Raw genomic sequence first — 14673 nt, forward strand, 5'->3', positions numbered from 1 at the left:
GGAGTTATCAGGAAGGAGCCTCTCTGCGTCTCAGCACTGGCTTGCTCTTCTCCCCGTCACTGTCTCTCCCCTGTGTGCAACCAGGCATCTCACTAGACTTCTTGCTCGCCCATTCCCTCTAGAGGCAATGTGGAGAGGCTGGGGCTCATAACAGATCCTCAAACATCCCTTAGCCCCCAGCTCCAGAACCTCATGGGGAACCCCAAAGCAACCAGGGATTGTCTTGGGTGGGCTGGGATGATTGGCCACCAGGAGAGCCGAGTACAGACGGTGGAACTCCACCCCCTTTCCCTGCCTTCCAGTAAAGGAGGGACACTTAGTTTGGGGAGATGGTTGATGCCATGCTAGAGAGAAGCTGCCACAAGTCCCCAAGGTGTGTACTTGTACAGTGGCCTTCTTCAGGAAGTATTTCCATTCCATTTTGGATCCCCCACTTCTACCTGACTCTGCACACCGTGGGGTCATGAGAGATGTTACCAAGGCTCCAATAGTCAAAGCTTTGAAGAAACCCCCCCCCTTTTTTTTTCTCTTTTTCTTCCTCTAATCCCATTTCTCTGTCTCTCCTTCCCTCCCTCTCTCCCTCCTCCTTTCCCTCCCTCCCGTCCCACTGCTTCACAGACGTAGTCCTGAGGACAGCCGGTTTCTACAGTCTGTTCTACATCCTGTTCCTTTTGCTCTGATCTGTGTCTTTCTCATGCCTGCCTTCTCACGGGAAGGCAAGTGTGCCTGCAGTCTCTCTCCCTTCGCAGCTTTCCTAAGAACACATCTTGGTTTTCCCTCCCAGCTTGAGGACAGTTCATGTATGTGCAGGTGCCTCTGAATACCCCACCACACCCGTCTATGAGGAATCCTAGGGAGTTTCCAATCATTTGTAATCACAAACACCTTGCACGGGTCTGAGGTGGGTGAGGGTGAACCGCCCAGGCAGCCTCTTGAGAGAAGGCATTTCCACATTACCTCTAGAGGTAGTGCGCCTGTCTGCACTCTCACCAGAAATACTGGAGCAGTTTCTGATCAAGCATGGGGTTGCAGATCTTGGGTACATTTGACATAGCAAAGTCCCATTAGAGCCAGTGCAGTTTCTCATGTGGCCACTAGGTGGCAGACAAAGCCCATTGGAACAAGAGAACAGTTTCCAAAGCCGGAGGTATTGGGGGGCCTTTCAATGACAATCTGTGGTAGGTCAAGTGAAGTTCATTGTCAGTTAACGTAGAAACCAGCATTGAACTTGTATAGACGTCTTGCCTTTATTTTGTTTTGAGACAAGGCGTGAAACAGGCGGGGCTGGAACTCACTGTGTAGCTCAGATCGTCTCTGGACCTGTGATCCTCCTGCCTCAGCCTCTTGAATGGTAGAATCATAGATATGGGTCACTATACCTGGCTTCCGCCTTTGTTGGAGGTGGAAGATCTCTAACTGGCTATGTAGCTGAGGATGGCTTTGAACTCTGACCCTCCTCCCTGTGCCTGAACAAAAACAGGGGTTACAGGCAGTACTATCAGCCAGGCTTCGATATTTTAGTTAACAGACCATAATCATTTGCCCATTGGCTCAACAGATATATAGCTGTTCTAGATACTGTGAACAAGACAAAAGAGAAGACAGAACACCTACAGAAGGCTGGCATTCCGCTGGTGGGAAAGAGGAGCCACAAGCAAATTACAGAAGGGCTAGCCTCGGGTGGCTTTGAGGCGAGGTCCTGGGTGCTACCACCTGGGGTGAAAAAGAGAAAACCTGCAAGAAGCAGGTCCAAGCTGAGTGCATAGAATTTGTCTGGCAGTCCTCAGACTGTGGGTTCAGTACACACACACACACACACACACACACACACACACACAAGTGAATTCTCAGCTGACAGTGTAGCTCAGTGGTAGAGTTCTTACCTAACACACTTGAGGTCCTGGGTTCCATCCCCACCAAAACCAACAAAAAATTAGTTTAGAATTTAAGGGCTGGAGAGATGGTTCAGCGGTTAAGAGCACTGACTGCTCTTCCAGAGGTCCTGAGTTCAATTCCCAGCAACCACATGGTGGCTCACGACCATCTGTGATGGAATCCAATGCCCTCTTCTGGTGTGTCTGAAGACAGCTACAGTGTACTCATATACATAAAAAGTATATAAAATAAATAAACAAATCTTTTTTAAAAATTAAAGTTAAAAAGAATCCCTCAGTGGCATGTGTCTGCATGTTTGCTTCGTCTCTGAGCCCACCACAGTTTCGCCTGGTCCGGGTTGGCTCCTTGATGTCCTTTGTCCCATCCAAAATGAATAACTGATTCCCTCCCCCCCCCCCCCCAGCAACAATGACTGCTGAAGACACTAGACCCCTAATCTGCAAACAGGAACCATGATCCTGTCTGTTTCCTTTCCCAGTTTTTCTGGAATGGTTGACTTTGGAAATAAAGACAAACATCATAGTGCAAGAGACCCACTTGCTTCTGTCCCCAGACTCCACTGAGGAAGCCTGAACGAGGGAAGGAGTGGTGGCTGGCACTGGGTCCTTTCAGCTTTAATTCCCTGGGGTGTCATGGGTAAAGTTAAAACTGGGGAGACTTACCTAAGAGTGGGACAGGGAGTGTGGAGGAGCAGATGGGTTGGGCAGAGCATGGAGACTGGGACCCTAGTGAAAACAGGAGATTGAGGTCCAGGGGCAGGGCCCCATCACAGGACCAGATGGGTCTCAGGCCTGGTTGCCTGGAGGCATCCTAAAGCCCCATTTCTTCCTACAAGGTCCCCTAAGCACCTTGACAATGCCCACTCCCTTACTCTCTGGGGCTTAGAACTCTGGTGAGGGGCTCCCCAACAAAGTTCACACCGAGGGTAGGAGTCAGCCTATGTGGAGCACGCCAGAACTGGGCTTACAAATCAAGGCAAAGAGACGCTGGGTCTGCAGAGACCTTTGAACTCCAGGAGGCCAGGGGAGCTGCTTGAGGCACCTACACACACAGCAGCTCTGGGATTGGGGGATCTGGCTTGGACCAGCTCAGGCCCCAAGCCATTTCAGGTGATCTTGTCACTTCAGAGTCACCCTGTCTCACGGGTCCTCCTATTTTCCAGTTGGACAGTCCTTTGCCTATTTGTTGTTCAAGAAACATTCAGCATTCAAGTCAAGTTTTGTAGAACACGCCTGAAGATCAGCCCCAGGGTGGATGAGGCAGGAGCATTATAAGCTCCAGGCAGCCTGAGCTGCAAAGCAAAGTAAGACAAGATTCAGTGGGCACCCCAGTGTGTAAGCTGAGGACTGAGCTGAGGTGGCCAGAAGGACAATGGCAGGGGGAGGGGTGCAGGCGGCCTGCTGCAGACAGGATTGGGGGGGGGGGGGCTGAGGCTGCTGCTGAGGGTACAGGGTTGGAAGCAAGAAACCTGGGTGGCTGTCACTAGGACCAGAAACAAGCTGGCCACCTTGGAGAGTCCTCAGCAAGTTACAAATAGAGAGCTGATCAGAAAGTGCCACACAAAGATCTCATATTTATCTTCAAGGGCCCTGGAGACGAAGAAGATAGAAGGGACCATTAGAGAGGCTTAAAGACTGCTTAAGGAGGGGAGGTAGATATAAAATTGGAGGGGGCACAGAGGCAGCACTGGAAGGTAAAGGCCAGTAGACTCAAACAAAAAAAAAATGGCTTTTTGAGGCAGAGTTTTTTCTGGACCTGAGTCTGAGGCTAGCCTAGTCTATCTACAGAGCAAGTTTTAGGGCAGCCAGGGCTACACAGAGAAAGCCTGTCTTGAAAAAGAAAAAGAAAAACCAAACAAAAAAAGCCACAGAGATTGTCCTGCATCTGCCTCCTACAGGCCTGCACCACCAAGCCTGGCCTATTTGTGTGTGTGTGTGTGTGTGTGTGTGTGTGTGTGTGTGTGTGTGTGTCTGTCTGTCTGTCTGTCTGTCTGTCTGTCTGTCTGTTCATCTGTCTCTGTGTCTGTGCATGGGTGCCTATGCTCCTGAAGAGGCCAGAAGAGGCTGTTGAATCCCTGGACTGGATTTACACTTGTTTGGTTGTGAGCTCCCTAGTGTGAGCTTCCAGTCCTGTTTTTATTTTTTTAAGACAGACCTGCAGCTAGAGAGATGACTCAGTGGTTAAGAACACTGGCTGCTCTTCCAGAGACCCTGAGTTCATTTCCCAGCAACCACATAGTGGCTCACAACCATCTGCTATGGGATCTGATGCCCTCTTCTGGTGTGTCTGAAGACAGCAACAGCATATTTACATACATAAAATAATCCTTAAAAAGCAAACACACAAACCTGATAGTGGGGCATCTCCCTGCCTCTCCCTCCCTAGAAGGGGTGGCCCGGGGCTGCTCTGGCCGTACCTCCATGGTAACTGTGTGGCTTGCCCTGGAAGACACTGTATTCTTTACATCGGTACCCTCCTGCCTGTCCCACTGCCTCTTAGCGTCTTTTTCCTGACTCCCTTTTCACATCCATGGATGGTCTGTTAAGTGAGATACCATCTTCCTGAAAAAAAAAAAAAAAGCTTTGACCCCTTGGTAGCTCCTCCCCACTCTTCCCGGCCACTGACTACTTCCTGTCTGTCTGTCCTTCCCCCTGACATTTCACACACAGGGACTCTCACAGCATATAGCTGTTTTTGTCTAAAGCATGTTGGTGTGGAGGGAGAATCCCATTCTTTTCAGTGATAGATAATATCCCACTGTGTGAATAAATTATATTTTAGCTTTCTGCCTGTCCACTGATGGTCATTTGGGTCTTTTGACAAGCACCCTACGTAGCCCAAACTAGCCTCAAAATCATGGCCCTGTAAACCCAGCCTCCTGAACTCCAGAATTTCAGACGTCTGCATCCTGTTCAGCTGCCGGACACACACAATTGACTGAATCACCTCCGCAGTGGACATGTGATTGCATTGAGCTTCTTCCGTGTCTCAGCCTCACTCTCCGCTCACTGTGCAGTCAGCCCCCTCCATGCAGGCACTGAGAGCCCTGCCTGATTCTTGTATGTTCCAGTATAGATTGCCTGCAGCCCTACTCTACCAACTCAGGTCTCTGAGAGGCCCTGGCATGACAGGGCTCCCCCTACTCAGAGAGGCAGACCCACCACTGTCCTCCCCAGTAAGGAGGGAGGCATGTCAGCCAGGCTGCACTGCTTGGCACTGGCATGTGGAAGGAGGAGCTGAGAGAGAAGTCACCGTCCTCCTGGAGCCCATTCAGGAGACCCACTCGGTCCACTGAGCCCCAGTGCACTGCTGTGCATTGTTGCCCACGATCATGCAAGAAAGCCGGACCCCAAGGCCCAGCTCCTTATCTCCATTTTACTTCACTTTTACATCTTGGAAAGCATTTGCTGGGTAGAGCCATCCCCATTACCAGAGAGAATGGTTCTCACGTGCACACATCTCAACCCCAGGATGCTAACATACAATGGCTCTCTTGCATAAAATGATTTAATGTTTTACCTAGAGTTGACATAAAGTCTCCATACACTTTTTGAAACTGGGTCTCTTATAGCCCAGGCTAGCCTCGAACTCACTATGTAGCTGAGGATGGTCTTGAACTCCTGACCCCTGGCACTGCACCCCCACCCCCAGCTCCCGAGTGCTGGGATTGCAGGGTTGTACCACCACATGCTAGAGAAGCACTCTGTCAACTGAGCCCCACTCCCAGCCCCTGAGGGTTCTAGGATGCTCCCTGCCGTTCTCCTAGTGTCTGGCAATCCTTGGTGTCCCGTGGAGGACAACTACCAGCTGTCTCTTCAATGGCTAGCTACATGGGGTTCTCCATAAACACTCTCCTTGTGGGGTTGATCTCTTGGGGTCCTTCCTGGGGGGGGGTCTATGTTTCTTTTCTTGTAAGAATGTCAGTCATGTTGGACTGAGTGTGCCCACCCTCAGCGTGATACCAGAGACTCAAACTCGGGGTCCAGTGCGTGCCAGGAGCATGCTCTACCAGCCTTTGGTTTGAATCTACAATGACCGTCATAGGCTCATGTTTTGAGTCTTGAATGCCCCATCTCCACCTGTTCTGAAGGCTGTGGAGCTTTAAGGAAGTGGGGCCCCACTAGTGGGAGTAGGTTCTAGGGGCGAGGTTTCGAAGCTCGTGCCCACTCTAGTTTACAGGCCCTCTCTGCTTCCTGGCTCACGGAGACAGGAGGAGCCTTCGCCATTCACTCCATCTCTTTGAAACCAAGAGCCAAACTGTACCTCTTCCCCCCTCAAACTGTTTCTGTGCAATATAGTCTTGCACGGCAAAATGGGAAGTTAATATTGGGGGAGGGGGCTACAGAGGGACAAGAGAGATGGCTCAACAGTTAAGAACCCAGGCTGATCTTACAGAGGAACCCCAGCTGAGGGTGACTGGCTGGGAAGATGGGTGTTCTACTTTCTGGGGAATGGCTTTGGAGTGGGGCTAATCCCAAACACTGTCTTAAGGGAGCAGAAAGCAAAAGCCTGGGAAGGCAGTGATTCTGGTCCACTCGGAGAGCACAGCACAGGTAGGTCAACCTCCCTCGGTCCTCAGGGACACACACACACACACACACACACACACACACACAAGTGCAGGTAGGGAACACAAACCGATGTTCTCCACACTCCTGGCCTAAGTCCCAGACAAAGCAAGATCCAAGGTCTCATGGCCCCCAAATCTAGGTGTGTATCCCCCCAGGATCCTTGCCAGGACTCCCCAGTACAGGCTTGTTTTCACAAGGGGACATGAGTGGTTCAGCCCTGTGGCCATCTTTAGGGATAGTCAATTCCTTCATCTTGGTGACATAGACAGAACCTATCATGTTCTGTGGCTTGACATCACCCAGGACTTTTAGAGCTCCTCATGCTTGGTCTCCATCTGCCAGAAACAGTAAATATTTTAAGCTGTGCCGAAGGCCAACCAACCGTCTGTTTCTGTCACCACCACTGTGCTGGGTGGGTGACAGCCAGCCTTGTTTACATGCTGTTTGTTGTGGCTCTTGAGACCATCTGGGCTGCAAAGCCCAAGTTTGCTGTCGGGGCAGTCTGCCAACACACTCTCCAATAAGCACATTTGTTCTTTCCAGCACTGAGGATTGAACCCAGGACCTTGAACACAGCAGGCAAGCTCAGGCACAAGCCCAAGAGCATCTTTCAAATCTGTAAATAATGTGCGCACACACACACAAAACACACCACACACACACATGCACACACACCATACATACACACACCACACACACATACACACACCATACACACATCACACATACACACACACCACACACACATACACACACCATACATACACACACCACACACACCACACACACATACACACACCATACACACACAAACCACACACACCACACACACCACACACACCACACACACCACACACCACACACACACATACATACACACACCACACACACACCACACACACCACACATACACACACACCATACACACACAAACCACACACACCACACACACCACACACACCACACACACCACACACCACACACACACATACATACACACACCACACACACACCACACACACCACACATACACACACACCATACACACACACACTTTTAAAGAGCTGCAATTTGTGTTCCTTCCATGCCACCTTTCCCAGTATCTCCAAGCCCTGTGTCACATGCCACCAAGCACAGCCCTCGATGTCTATGCTCTGGCACGAAAGGAACTGGTATATCTAAGTCTCTTAGCCTTGCAAGCTATAAACCAGGCCTTTGATGGACATGTCTCCCATTACTCCCCACCCCACACCCAGCCCCGTGCTGCCGTGCAGGGTGGTCTCCAGTTCCCTGTGACTGGGTCCTCTGCTTAGAGAAGGTAGCAGCCCTGAACAGCTGTGTAACTCCATGAAATCGGCTCTCCCCTGTAATTACAGTTTACAGCGGTTTACTGGGAGAGAGGAATTTCTATCTTGCCTAAGGCCGTTATAGATCCAGCTGGGCTGGGGGGAGGTGATGGGGCGGCGGGGGCAGGTGGCAAGATCCAGGAAGCTGCTCCACACAGAGCTGGGACCAGTTTTTCTGGTTCCTGGGTTTCCCTGAGTTTACCTTTCTTAGGAAGCAGCCCTGCTGGGATTAGCTGGTGACTGGAGCTCCCTTGGGGCTCATAGAGAAGTCACTCTAGAAAGAATGGCCTCTTAGGCCTTTGGCTTCTTTCTTTCTTTCTTTCTTTCTTTCTTTCTTTCTTTCTTTCTTTCTTTCCTTCTCTCTGTCTCTCCCTCACTCTCTCTCCCCCTCCCTAGCTCCCTCCCTTCCTCCCTTCCTTTCTTAATAGAAGATGAATCAGAAGCTTTGCACCCATCCTCTAGGATCTGTGCCAAGATGTCTCAACCCCACTGTCACTACTGTCTGCTCCCGATGCAGAGGGGCCTCTCGTACCGATAACGGAATCTTCCAGCATAGTTGTTCTTCGTCTTTCATGAGACACCCCGAACCCAAACATCACGTCCCCCACGTGCTTTCAGACGCATTCGTAGATCCTAGAGGAAGAAAATTGTGATTATTGTTTTCAAGTTTCCCAGATTTGAAAAGGTGCTGGTGCCTGATACTGTTGGAGCCCAGCAACCAAGATGCTGGGAACACACACATCTACTGTGGGATGTAACAAGACAGGCTGGTTAGTGATGCTCCAGACCCAGAGAGAAGCCCCAGAGAGCCCCTTAGCTGGTGCACTGAGCTGGGGCAGTTTGAGTGTCAGGGAGAGGGAAGCAGGAACCAGCAGTAAAGCAAACATCAGAGAGAAGCTGGACAAGCCAGGTGTGGGGACACGACAGAGCCTGTAGTCCCCACTGCCCAGGCAACCGAAGCAAGGGGTCATGGGAGTCTAGGAGCCAGTCTTTCCCTCAGCCAAGCATTATGTCACACACCTCTCTGATCCCGGTACTTGGGAGGCTGAGACAGGAGAGATGGTGCAAGTTTCAGGACAGCCTAGATTATACAGTGAGTTCTGGGCCAGCCTGGGCTATGTAGCGAGATCCTGTCTAAAAACAAAAGCAGGTTGGAGGTATAGCTCAGGCAGGGGTGCTTAGCCATGCTCCTCGTCCACTGTAAACTTGCCAGAGCATGATGGTCTGCTAGGAATGTCATCTGGTGGAGTCAACAAGACCCATTTCTCCTTCCAGCTGTGAGCAAGACCGGTTTTCACAGACACTACACATGTGATACCCAGAACGGAACATTACAGTGGCCTGGACTGGGGTGTAGTTCGATTGGTAGAATGCTTGCCTAGTGTGCACAAGGCCCGTGTTTGATCTCTGACTGTGTTAACCATGGAACGGTACATGTCTGTAAGCTTACACTGCGGAAGTAGAGGCAGAAGGATCAGGGTTCGAGACCTGCTTGAGGACTGGACTACATGAGACTCTATCTTGATAAATAAGGACAGAGAACATCCTCTCAAGAAGACAATTAAACGCAATCAAAACCTTGTCTTGCCTCCTCTGTGGAGAGTCAGGCAAATGTGCTTTATGTTTTGTTTTGTTTGGGGACAGGGTCTTATTATGCAGCCCTGGTTGGCCTGAAATCCAATATGTAGACCAGGCTAGCCTTGAACTCTCAGGGACCAGCCTCTGCCTCCTAAGTCCTGGCAATTAAAATTTGGACAAGTCTGTAGGTTCCAGAGAGAAGCTCTCACTAATGCTCCCGGTCCCTAACTGTGCCCTCAAGAGATCACAGAGCCCTTCACCTGCTCTGACACCAGCATGGACTCAATGGTTCCTCCACCGTGCTCCCTTACTGCTGGCTTTCTCTTCTCCCCCAGAGTCCAGGCCTCTGTCCCTGGTCCCCGTCCCCTGTCCTCAGGCCTCCCTGAGTCCCTGACTCTTGTCCCAGCTCTGCTTTTCCTTCTCACGAGGCACATGATTTTCTGGTCAGTGGAACTTCTTTTGACTGGGCTGCCTCCATGTTGCATGGAGTCCTCCTAAACCGCCCTCAACACACTGAGCCCATGGAGTGTGGCCGTAGCTTGGGCAGCCACAGCCGGGCCGGCCCATCTAACCGCAGCTGTACTTTTCAAAGCCAAGGGGTCGATGTTCCTGTCCCTTATTGAATTCACTCCAAGTGCGAAGCCCAGGTTGTGTGGACACTCGGCTGCAGGGTGAAAGGGCGTGAGGCTACGTACAGCCTCTGAAGTTAGAGAACGCGTGTGGGAGGAAGCTCATCTGGACGGACCGTGTGGTGGGCAGCAGGAAAGGGTGTGTGCTGAAAGGAATGGTGGCCCTGTGAGTGTGAGTGTGTGTGTGTGTGTGTGTGTGTGTGTGTGTGTGTGTGTGTGTAGGAGGGGTGAGAGTGTCCACCGCACGCCCCTCCCTGCGCCTGCACCTTGATTCTACTGGATCAGGTATGTGGCCCTGGCCCACAGAGCCATCTTGAAATGAAAACCCAAAGGGTCCTGTGACTTTGCCCTTCTTGTGGCACTGTGCAGCAAGGCCCCCAGGGCCACGCCAACTTTTAAATTTAAAAAAAAAAATTTTAAACAAATTTTTTAAAGACTTGGTTTTATTTTATATTATTCTGTTGGGTTTTTATTTCTCTAGAGACAAAATATTTCTCCTGTAGCCTGTTCTGGCTTCAAACTCAGTTAGGATGGCCTTGAACCTGTCTTCCTGCCTTCACCTCCTGAATTCTGGTATTACAGGTGTGTGCCACTGTACTTGTTAACATATGTATGTTATTTTTATCTTATGTGCATGTTTTGCCTATGTATATGACTGCACCATACGCATGCAGTGTCCAAGGAGTTCAGAAAAGAATGTCAGATCCCCTGGGTGCTGAGACTTGAACCTGCGTCCTCTGGAAGAGCAGTCAGTGCTCTTAGCTGATGAGTCCTTAGCTTCTGTATTTTAAAAGTAAAGTTTGGCTAGAGAGCCGCTCAGCGGCAGGGAGTTCTTACCGTGGAGTTTGCACGGAGCCTTGCGTTCTGGCGTTGAAAGAAGGGACAGGAGAGGGAGGAAAGTGCCGCGGCAAGCCAAAGGCACGTGGTCCTCCTAGACTAGACACACACCTGTAATGCCAGGACTCTGGGCTGATGAAGAAGGATCTCAAGGCCAGCCTGAGCTACATAGGAGACCCTGTTGCAAAAAGCTGAAGATACTAATATGGTTCAGAGTTAGAGCATTTGCCTAGTTTTTCTTTCTCTCTCTCTTCCTTCCTTCCTTCCTTCCTTCCTTCCTTCCTTCCTTCCTTCCTTCCTTCTTTTTTTGCAAGCTTGTTAGTTTGAGGCTTAGCATCACAATCGAGAGAGAGAGACAGAGACAGAGACAGAGACAGAGACAGACAGAGAGACAGGGACAAAGACAGAGACAGAGAGACACAGAGAGAGAACACCCATTTTCACTTGTGTAACTTCCCTTTTAGAGCAAGCTTTCTCCAACTTAGCACTGTAAGCACCCTGTCATTTGACAGACAGCATCCTGTGCCTTATGAGCTATTTAGCGGCTCCCTGACCAGTACTCACCAGCTACCCTCATCCTCCCTCCCCCAGTGTAACATTCAGATGTGGTCCTGCATTGCAAAGCATGTTCTAGAGTCCAGGAAACTGTTTCCAAAAACAGATACACTAGAACAAAAGAAGTATAAGTGCCCCAGCTTCTGAGGCAGGAGGATCCGGAGTCAGGGAGAGATGTAGTGAACTCTGTGGTTGTTCTCTGATTTCTGTCTCACGTGCAGGAGCGACCTACAACACAGAAACATGGAAATAGCTCTGTGTGTGTGTGTTCATGTAAGAGTGACTAAACAAAACATCCTCAGAGCTTCCCAGGAGACTCACAGGCATGTGAGAACATGGTGACTGTTGATGTTCCAAAGATGAGAGAAAGGCACAGAGGCCCGAGTGACACACCAGACCAGCTAAAAGTGAGTGATGCCTGGGCTACTGAGCCGGCCTCCTGGCTGCCCTGGGCACTCCGTATAAAGAATATGAATACCACAAAGACTTGTATGCCTAGAGGACAGAACAGTGGCCTCACCACCTTCTCTGAATTAAAGCAGAGCAATCGTCTCTCCACAGACCGTTTGACTCTCTTGTCACATGACCTGAGTTCTAAGAACGAGACAGAGCTCCATGGCACTTCTGGAATCAAAACTTGCTCGTTCTAATTTTCTTTGTTGATAGAAGAGGTTAAAAAAAAATGTCCTTCCTAAGCTGCACAGTGGTGGCTCACACCTTTGATCCCAGCATTGGGGAAGCAGAAGCAGGAGAATCTCTAAGTTCAGTGCTAGCCTCCTCTATAGAGGAAGCTCTGGGACAGCCAGGGCTACACGGGGAAAACCTGTCTCAAAACACAAACAACAACAACAATAAAACTAAAACCAAACAACAACAAAACTCTCCTCCATATTGGCTAAAGCTAGGGACATAAAGCAGGTGGCGTTCACATCATCCCATCGATGTGGTGACAACCTCTTCCTCAGCATCCAGGGTAGGTGCCATTGCTGTGACTGACTTTGGAAAATACAATCTGCCATACATGAGTTTCTCTCTGTATGCGAATCTGTGTGTGTGTGAGTGAGTGTGTGTGTATGTGTGTACATGCTTACAGACACACACATGTGTTCCTGTGTATTCAGAAGCATATGTGTGTGCATGTTTAGGCCAGAGGATGACCTCAAGTGTCACCCCTCAGAAGCCACCTTTTGCTTTGATACAGGATCTCTCACATGCTGGGGACTCACTGATTCAGCTAGGGTAGCTAGCCTAGACGTAGTGAGCCCCCATCCTCTCCTCTAGGGTAGTTAGCCAGTGAGCCCCAATCCTCTCCTCTCTACTTTCTTAACACTGGAATCACAGGCGCACACCAACATGCCCAGGTCTTTGGAAATTTATTTAAATTATGCGCAGCTTTTTTTTTTTTTAACCTAGGTTCTAGTGACCAAAATCAGGTCCTGTGCTTGCAAGGCAAACACTGTATTGACAGAACCATCTCCCCAGCCTGTGACCTGTTATTTTAAGTGACAGTAGGTAGCCCTGCCTAGATGTCAGGGTTTGGATCCAAAAGGCCACCTTGAAGGTGTAGTCACCATCTTGCGGGGCACTGAGATGTAGCCTAGTGGACGAAGGTAAGGTCGTTAAGGACCGGCCCTGAAGGGCATGTTAGAAGTCCGGCTCCTTCCTGCCTCTGTCCTTTACTTTCTCTGTCATGTGATAACTGCCATGGTGCACAGACCTCACCACAGGTTCACTGAGACTTAGATAAGCGACCAGGGGCTAGACACTGAGGCTCTGAATGAAGCAAAACGTTCTCCTTTTAAGTTATAAGCTCCAGTATTTTGCCACAGCAACAGAAGAGCTGACAGATACGTTAGGAGCTAATGCCACTCACACTGAGTCTTGGAATTCCACAGGTAAGAGCCAGGAGTCTTTCTGCCTGGACAGGGCCTGGGGGGGAGCAATTACAAAGATTTTAATTGGAATGATCCCAGGAGAGGATTCTGATGGGTACAGCTTAAGTCACGTAGGGAAAAAACAAAAAACAAAACAAACAAACAAACAAAAAAAAACCCAACAACCAGAAAACACTAAAACGCCAACCTGCCTTTAGGCTTCTTAGGTTCAAAAACTATCATTTTTACATTTAAAATGCATTTAACTTCCCCCCTTTAAAAGTATTAAGCTACCTACCTACCTATCATCTATCTATCTAACTTATCTATCATCTACCTGTCATCTATCAACTATCTATCATCTATCAACTATCTATCTACCAACTGTCTATCATCTATCTGCTTTGTGAAATAAGATCTCATGTAACCCAAAGTGGCATCAAACTCACAATGTAGCCAAGACTGGCCTTGAATTCCTGATTCTCCTGCCTCCATTCTACAAGTTATGGGATTCCAAGAGCATGCCACCATACTCAGCCAAAGCCTTTATTATTTTATTTTATAAGAGTTATTTTAATTTGTGTGTGTGTGTGTGTGTGTGTGTGTATGTGCATGTGTGCACATGTCTGCCTGCATGTCTGCATGTGCATCACAGAAAAGAGAGAAGGGCTCTGGATTATGAGCTGCTCTGAGCCTCTGTGCATTGTGCTTGCAGTCCAAGAGGTAAGCTCTTGGCTTCTTGTTTTTGCCATCATACCTAGGGCTGGTTGTCACGGCTCTGTTCTACCAGCATGGACTCATGCATCTGGAACTGTAAGCCAGAATAAACTCCATCTTCTCTAAGCTGTCTTTGCTCATGGCATTTCATCAAAGCAACAGAAAAGTAATGAATGAAAAACTTTGGTACCAGGAATGGGGTATTGTTGTGAAGCAGCTAACCATGTTAGTTTTTAGAAGAGTAAAAGAAACATTAGAAAAAAAGCTAGATAGTGCTGTGTCTTAGTGAGGGTTTTACTGCTGTGAACAGACACCATGACCAAGGCAACTCTTATAAAGACAACATTTAATTGGGGCTGGTTTACAGGTTCAGAGGTTCAGTTCAGTATCATCAAGGTGGGAGCATGGCAGCATCCAGGCAGGCATGGTGCAGGAGGAGCTGAGAGTTCTACATCTTCATCTGAAGGCTGCTAGCAGAATACTGGCTTCCAGGCAGCTTGGAGAAGGGTATTAAAGCCCATGCCCACAGTGACACACCCACTCCAACAAGGCCCACAGTCCCTAATAGTACTGCTCCCTGGGCCAAGCATATTTAAACCACCACATGGTGGTTCATGCCTTTAATTCCAGCACTGAGGAGGGAGAAGCAGGCAGATATATGAGTTCTAAG

The 14673-nt window shown here is 49.3% G+C and overlaps 1 non-coding gene across 1 annotated transcript; it reads left to right on the forward strand.

The window, feature by feature from the left end:
- The first annotated feature begins 10106 nt into the window (after positions 1–10106).
- LOC117704833 (small Cajal body-specific RNA 2) lies at positions 10107–10351 on the forward strand. The gene has a single exon (XR_004606349.1).
- Positions 10352–14673: the final 4322 nt, after the last annotated feature.

This window comes from Arvicanthis niloticus, chromosome 2, assembly GCF_011762505.2.
Source record: "Arvicanthis niloticus isolate mArvNil1 chromosome 2, mArvNil1.pat.X, whole genome shotgun sequence".
In the NCBI taxonomy this organism is placed as follows: Eukaryota; Metazoa; Chordata; class Mammalia; order Rodentia; family Muridae; genus Arvicanthis; species Arvicanthis niloticus.